Below are 7,292 nucleotides of genomic sequence, written 5' to 3'. Positions count from 1 at the left end.
ACTGTAGCTGAGAATGACTACTTCTATGCTTCCGAAAGAGGGAACATTAGAGGGGTAATGGAGCTAAACAATGTAGATGCTCTGCTGGCTCAGAACAAGCTCATTACCAAGCAGTTAGCTGACCTCACCAAGAAGATGGAGAGGAATCAAGTGGCAGCAATCACCACCTCATCAACAACCCAAGAAGAAGTTGAAGAAATGGACCTTGAGCAAGCCAACTACATTGGGAATTCACCTAGACAGAACCATGATCCATACTCCAAGACATACAACTCTGGATGGAGGAATCACCCAAACTTTGGGTGGGGGAATCAGCAAGAGCAAAGCCAAGACCAGAGACGTTACAACTCCAACAACAATGCAGCTCATCAACAATTCACACAGAGGACATATCAACACCCCCACATCAACACATCTCATCCATCTACCCCTAATCCTAACCTACCATCATTTGATGACAGAATCTCAAAGATAGAAACCCTCCTTGAAAGCATATGCAAAGACATTCAAGACAATAAGGTGTTTAAAGAGGAGGTGCGAGCCAGTATGAAGAATCGGGGAGAAGCAATCAAGAAGTTGGAATTCCAAGTGGGATATTTATCTGAGAAGATTCCCAGACCACTGATAGTTTCCCAAGTGATACGGAGAAGAATCCAAGAGGTGAAACGAAGAAAGTAAGATGGGAGGATTGCAACATGGTCACTACAAATGATAAGGAGACTGAAGACAAGCCAAGCAATCTGTCAGAACAACCTAAAGATACCTTAGTAGAGAAGGAGAAGAAAGACCATCAAGGACCAGAAATCTCACAATAGGAGCTACTGAGACTATATGCACCATTTCCCCAACTGCTTAAGGGTGCTGTGGGAAAGAGAATATACTCAAGGTTCTTGGACTTGTTTGCATCCTTGAATGTGAACATACCATTCATCAAGGCCATTCAGCAAATGCCAGCATTCATCAAATATATGAAGGAACTTCTTCCCAGGAAGAGTTCACTCAAGGGGGGCCAGAATATAGTGATGAACAAAGAATGTAGTGCTCTGATTCAACCTGAGCTACCTACAAAAAGAAGAGACCCAGGGAGTTTTCACATCCCTTGTGCCATAGGGGAGACACTTTTTGATAGAGCACTTTGCGATTTAGGAGCAAGCATCAACTTAATGCCCCTATCCCTGGTGAAAAGGATGCAGATCAATGAGATACTACCCACAGATGTAGTCATAAGGTTGGCTGACAAGACTCAAAAGCAAGCAATAGGAGTGGTGAAAAATGTGTTGCTCAAAGTTGGAAAATACTTTCTCCCAACAGACTTTGTCATCCTGGACATGGAAGAGAGTCACCTGCACCCAATCATACTGGGAAGACCATTTCTCGCTACTGCTAGAGCACTCATAGATGTGGAGAAAAGGGAGGTAATACTGAGAATCCATGATGAGCAGCTCATCTTTAATGTTTTCAAAGAAGAAAACCAAGAGTACAAGGAATCAAGCAAACATCATGATGAGCTGTTAAAGGAAGAAGCAAGCACTGAAGCACAGCCAGCTCATCCTGAGATTCACTGGGTTGATGGACAAGGCAAACAGCAAGTGGCACAGGTCAAGGAAAAATTGGAAGAACCTAAGCCACCAGAGGCTTGTGAGGATATCAACAAAAGCTCATCAAAAAAGGAGGCCACCAAGAATAAGAAAACAACACTAGGGGCAAAGAAGAAGGTACCAAGGGGGTGGCGGAACAAGAAGATCCCTACGGAAGATTTCTCTCCAGGGGATAAAGTAATCTCAGCCTACTTCATAGATATCCCCCCTAATCTCCCTACTGTGCCATCTCAGTTACCTAAGGTTTTCACCATCAACAGAGTTCTCTCCTTGGAGCATGTAGAGATAATTGATCCAACCAATGGATATAAGTCCACTGCCAGAGGAGAAGACTTCAAGCACTACCAACCTCCTTGAAGAAAGCAAAACGTCAAGCTAGTGACGCTAAAGAAGCGCTTTGTTGGGAGACAACCTAACCTCAGGTAGTTCATTTTTATCTTCATTTCAATAAAGATCACAAGTTGTTTCTCCTGTATTGCAAGGAGCTAAGTTTGGTGTTCCACCAAAAGGACATTTAGTTAGAATTACACCCGCTTCCAAAACGCATTGCTAGCTCTAACCAATCGAGGGAAACCACTTAGATGTGGTTAGACTTTAGTTAATAATTGTTTTGTTAACAACAAGATATGAGTTTGTCAGCATATATGCAAGATTGTGTACTAAGCAAGGAACTAAGTTTGGTTTTCACACACCAAATCAAGTTCATAAGACACAAGCACATGCAAGCTAACTGTTTCTCAAAATGCTGTGGGAACAAGCAACTTCCAATAACTTTACAGGAATTTTATGGTGCACCTTCACTTAAGGAAGTGAGGAAGCAAAGAGCAGGAGGAGGACGAAAAGAAGGCGATTAGAAGTTGTCATCTGAAGGTTGTATTGTCACTTAATTCCATGTATTTACAGTTTGAACGTTGGAAGCCCAAATGCAATCTTGATTAATGGTTACTAATGAGTCTAAACATGTTTTTAAACTCTACCTTGTTGTTGAGCATGGTCTGTGATTCTGGTTTTAAGTGTCACTGCATCTTTCATTTACTTAATTGTATGTTTGTTCACTTAGAATCAAATGCAAAAGAGAATGATTGTTTACAAAAGACCAGAGTGGAGCCGATAATGTGGAAGTGTATTCATGAATCTTTGGGGGGTAATCATAAGTTAGCTAAGTTGGTTCAACCACAAGGGTAGGATGACAACTATCCTGAATACTTTACTTTTGATATACCCATGAGACTAAGATAACAACAAGATCCTAATAAGAGAAAAGGGAAAGAACAATGGAAGTGAAAAACAAAAGACAAAGAATAAGCTATAAGGCTAGGCACCAATGGTTTACCTTAAGACATGTGTCTATGGTGCTCCTGTGTGGGGGATCTACTTGGATGAATAAGCTCTTAGGGGTGCTTTATCACTTGGTAACTTGGGTTAACTAACCCGGGATTATCAGCTGAAAATCCACTATCAAGAGTAACCCTCACTACAGAACACTTAGTAACCCAAAGAGGTGCTGGACACCAAGGTCTCAAGGAAGAAAATAAATGAACCAGATGCATGTGGTGTGTATGTATGGGGGAGAGACTTGAGGGAGTAAGTCCTAAGGGGTGTTTTCAACACTTAGCACCTTGAACCAACTGGTTCGGGAGTGTTGGCTGAAAGCTTATCTTAAAGAGTTGCCCCCTTACAGAGCACTTAGCCTGAAGAACACAAACAACCCTTGAAATAACAATAAAAGGATCAATAAATAAAGGTCTCATGGGATATAACAAAGTGAGTATTTTAGGAGATGATAAAGGTCTGAAAGCCAGCAGTAGAATGAACCTAAGTTGCTATGCATGAAACCACCATAAAATTAGTAATATGACTTCCACAAGAATGACTCATTTCTCTAGAGATTACAATCATCATTCTCTTGTTCCAGTACTTGCTTAGGGACAAGCAAGCTTTAAGTTTGGTGTTGTGATGCCAGGGTATTTTGGCCAGTTTCACTGACCTTTTCTTTACTGTTTTTAGGGAGTTTCATTGCATTTTCTTAGGAAATAAGCTAGTTTTGGGTAGAAAATCATTTACATCCTGATTCAAGCATGCATTATGCATTTTACATGATTTCATGAGGATTTTGCATGATTTTAATGACAAAATGTATATTTCATCCCCCATGACTTGGATTAGAACTTTGTTGCACTTTATTGCTTGATTTCAGGACAAAGGAAGCAAAGAATGGGAGTAACTTGCAAGGCTAAGGAGAAAAGTGATTGCCAATAACACTCTCAGAAGCCATCAATGCCACGTTAAGGAGTCATGTTAACTAAGTTAACGTGAACTCTAACGTGGAGAAGAGAAGTTGAGCCAACATTAGTGACACTTAACATTGTCACTAACATTGGCAATTGCTCACAAATGGCCACGTTAGGAGCCAGTTAACCTAGTTAACGTGGCCTCTAACGTTAAAGGGGGAAGAGTGACACTCAACATTGTCACTAACGTTGGCCTAAGGTGCAAAGTACCACGTTAACTCCCACGTTAACTTGGTTAACAGGGAAGCTAACGTAAGAGATGAAGAGTTGTCGACAACGTTAGTGACACTCAACATTGTCACTAATGTTGAAGCAACCACACAACCCCCAAGAGCCACATTAACTTCCCTGTTAACTTGGTTAACGTGGAAGCTAACGATAAGGAATGAAGGATGGGCCAACGTTAGTGACACTCAACATTGTCACTAACATTGGGATGGCTAAGAGTGGACACGTTAACCTAGTTAACGTGGACTCTAACGTGTGACCTATGGGCACATTGGAACGTTAGTGACAATGTTGAGTGTCACTAACATTCTCGAAGGTTGGCAAAAGCTACGTTAGAAGTCACGTTAACTTAGTTAACGTGGGCTTTAACGTGAAGCAAGAAGGGGCACACTGGAACGTTAGTGACAATGTTGAGTGTCACTAACGTTCTCGAAGGTTTGCAAAAGCCACGTTAGAAGCCACGTTAACCTAGTTAACGTGGGCTTTAACGTGAGGCTAAGGGGTGCATTGGAACGCTAGTGACAATGTTAAGTGTCACTAACGTTCTCAAACTTACACTTCACTAAATGTTAAACACCCCTAACGTCTTGAGCTAAAGTCTCTACCCACTTCACACTTTCTCTCTGCAAGAAAAGCCAAGCCCAAATGAAGAAAGGAACTGCTTCAAACTCAAGATCCAAAGGCCCAAGACTTGAAGAACCAACTAGAAGCTGAGAAGAGTAGTATATATAGGAGTAGCTTTAAATTGAAGGGGAAAACGGACGGAGAGCTAGGAAATAGAACTACTCTTTGTATTTTACTTTCTCTGCACTTCTAGCTTTATCATGTATTCTCCATCTTTGATTTTGATTTCTAGAGCTATGATCAACTAAACCCATTTCATTGGGTTAGGGAGCTCTATTGTAATTTGATGGATCAATACTAGTTTTCATTATTCTTCTTCTATCTTTCCTCTTGATTTTACTTGAAAGCTTTCGATCTTCATCCAATTGGATAGTTATCTTGGAAAAGAAGCTATTCAAACTTGGATCTCTTCGGAACCTTGAAAGAGGAATGAAGAGATCAGCTAGAAATGCTTTCTCATGCTGGACCAAAGTGGGTGTGGATGGGTATGTGGCTATAACCCTTTCAACACTTGATTTGGGAAATGCATGTGGTATAATTAGTGACCATACTTCATCTCTTCTCATGAGCAATTGACCAAGGAATTGGCTATTGATCAAGATTTGAGAGATTGAACCACAAGAAATTGTTGTTCAATCACTTAAGATTGCCAAGGAAATCAATGAGTGCATTGATTGAGGAAGAGATGATAATGAAATTGATCCGGAGAATGCAACATCTCCTGAGCCCAATGAACTCCCCATTTCTGATCTTACCCATTCTCTTTAATTTATGCAATTTACTTTTATGAACAATTCCCCCATTCCCAATTACAATTCTGCAATTTACTTTCAGTCATTTACTTTCCCGCCGTTTTATTTTCTGCAAGTATCAACTCTATTCATGGATTCGCTCAACTAGAACATTCCTCTAATTAACGTTGCTTGATCAATCAATCCCTGTGGGATTCGACCTCACTCTATTGTGAGTTTTTACTTGACGAAAAATTCGGTACACTTGTCGAAGGGAGATTTGTTGAGAGACAATTTCCACGTGCATCAAGTTTATGGCGCCGTTGCCGGGGATTGATTGTGCATCGACAATGATTACATTAGAGGATCACTAGATTGAGCATTTGTATTTTGTTTGATTTAATTTTCTGTTTGGTTAATTTGCTGTCCGTTTGAGTTTGATTCTTCCCCTCCCCTGTTTCTTAGTTTTTCTTTTCTATTTACAATTCAGTCCACTAACCCACTAACTGTTTCATATATTGCATCACTGACACTAACAAGTATTTCTAACAAGATACTTTCTGCATTGCTTTTCTTGCTTGTATTTTGTTGGTTGTATGACAGGGAGAAGAAGCGGAGCTTCAACTTTCTTTGATTCTGAACCTGAGAGAACCTTCTTAAGATTAAGAAGGGAGGCAAAAGAAAAACGTGTAGTGGGTGCTGAAGAAAAAGAGGAACACTTGGAAGAATACTTTGAAACAACCATGGAAGACCATCGTGAGGAAGAGGTACACAACCATGATGGAGGAGGTAGAGCAAATCCTGGTGGGGAAGATAGTACTCCTTTCCATGGCAAGCTTAAGCAAGGGTTTCACCGTTGTCAGTGGCTACCTCCCATCCTCTCAGTGGAAATGTTCAATCCTTCTTACTCTTTTGCGTCTGTCACTAACGCGCCGCCTTCAGGAGTTTGAAGCTCGTCACAGTCATTCAATCATCAAATCCTACTCAGAATACCACAGACAAGGTTTAGACCTTCCGGATTCTCTTGAATGCCGCCATCAGTTCTAGCTTATACCACGAAGATTCTGATTAAAGAATCCAAGAGATATCTACTTAATCTAAGGTAGAACGGAGGTGGTTGTCAGGCACACGTTCATAGGTGAGAATGATGATGAGTGTCACGGATCATCACATTCATCAAGTTGAAGAACAAGTGATATCTTAGAACAAGAACAAGCGGAATTGAATAGAAGAATAATAGTAATTGCATTAATACTCGAGGTACAGCAGAGCTCCACACCTTAATCTATGGTGTGTAGAAACTCCACCGTTGAAAATACATAAGAATAAGGTCTAGGCATGACCGTGAGGCCAGCCTCCCAATCATGATCAAAAGATCTAAAGATCAACAGATTCCAAAGATCAGAAGATTAAAATACAATAGTAAAAGGTCCTACTTATAGAGAACTAGTAGCCTAGGGTGGACAGAGATGAGTAAATGACATAAAAAATCCACTTCTGGGCCCACTTGGTGTGTGCTTGGGCTGAGCATTGAAGCATTTTCGTGTAGAGACTCTTCTTGGAGTTAAACGCCAGCTTTGGTGCCAGTTTGGGCGTTTTACTCCCATCCTTGTGCCAGTTCCGGCGTTTAACGCTGGAAAAACTGAGGGTGACTTTGAACGCCAGTTTGGGCCATCAAATCTTGGGCAAAGTATGGACTATCATATATTGCTGGAAAGCCCAGGATGTCTACTTTCCAACGCTATTGAGAGCGCGCCAATTGGGCTTCTGTAGCTCCAGAAAATCCACTTCGAGTGCAGGGAGGTCAGAATCCAACAGCA

Source organism: Arachis duranensis, chromosome 1 (assembly GCF_000817695.3).
Source record: "Arachis duranensis cultivar V14167 chromosome 1, aradu.V14167.gnm2.J7QH, whole genome shotgun sequence".
NCBI lineage: Eukaryota > Viridiplantae > Streptophyta > Magnoliopsida > Fabales > Fabaceae > Arachis > Arachis duranensis.
Note: the sequence above shows the minus strand (reverse complement) of the source record.